The sequence below is a fragment of the Octopus bimaculoides genome, chromosome 24 (assembly GCF_001194135.2).
Source record: "Octopus bimaculoides isolate UCB-OBI-ISO-001 chromosome 24, ASM119413v2, whole genome shotgun sequence".
NCBI lineage: Eukaryota > Metazoa > Mollusca > Cephalopoda > Octopoda > Octopodidae > Octopus > Octopus bimaculoides.
The window spans coordinates 27,134,492-27,135,378 of record NC_069004.1 but is presented as its reverse complement, the minus strand read 5'-3'; the positions used below and the strand labels follow the sequence as shown (position 1 = coordinate 27,135,378).

The following is an 887-nucleotide window of genomic DNA, read 5'->3' as shown; positions in this document are numbered from 1 at the left end:
AAGCTCTACATTGTATTTGTCCCATCTTCGTTGAGCCCTGTGTGGCTAATAAAAGAAATGTATCTATCTATCTATCTATCTATCTATCTATCTATCTATCTATCTATCTATCTATCTGTCTCTGTCTGTCACCAATAAGCAGACATAAGCTGTTCTATTACCATATACGCTTAAAAGTATTCTATCCTAAAACGCATCGCTATTCGCTCGTCTCTGCTTGCAAACGAAACAATGTTAATAGTCTCCGTTAACATGAGAACAGATATCACTGCGCTGGCGAACACTCGTGTTCGCGCGAATTGTGTTATTCACTCGTTTAATATTCGCCTTATTTTTATTTCCGATAGCTTTTACCGATGCCAACACCGTCCAATATTACTCTAGAAAGCGGTCTTCTTGAAATATCAGCTAATGGACAAAATTTAACAGCTGAATTTACAATCTCCATTAGCACAAGAAATATTTGGTGGGTCTCTGTATTATAATAAATAAGCGACGCAAAACTATTTTTCCTTTCTCCCTGTAGGTTTCAACGTTGCACTTCATTCTCATACGTATGTATATATGTATGTATGTATGAAGATGTGTGTGTGTGTACGCGTATGCGTGTGCGGACATGTGTGCATGTGTATGAATTTGCGCTAGGCTTGTGTTTCTTCGTGTAGCCGTGTATTGTTATACGTGTGTATGAATATTTATATAAATGCGTGTGTGTATGTGCGTGTTAAAGTTTGAGTGTATGTCTCTCTCTCTCTCTCTCTCTCTCTCTCTCTCTGTATATATGTGTGTGTGTATGCATGCATTTATATGTGTGTATGTATGCATGTGTATATATGTGTGTATGTATATATATATATATATATATATATATATATATATATATATAT

The 887-nt window shown here is 35.6% G+C and overlaps 1 protein-coding gene across 1 annotated transcript in view; it reads left to right on the top strand.

Annotated features, from left to right (window-relative positions):
* The window catches only part of LOC128250712 (uncharacterized protein DDB_G0292186-like), a gene marked incomplete at both ends in the record, with an annotated part of 104,409 nt that overhangs the window by 28,995 nt on the left and 74,527 nt on the right, over positions 1-887 (top strand). The window lies entirely within an intron of this gene.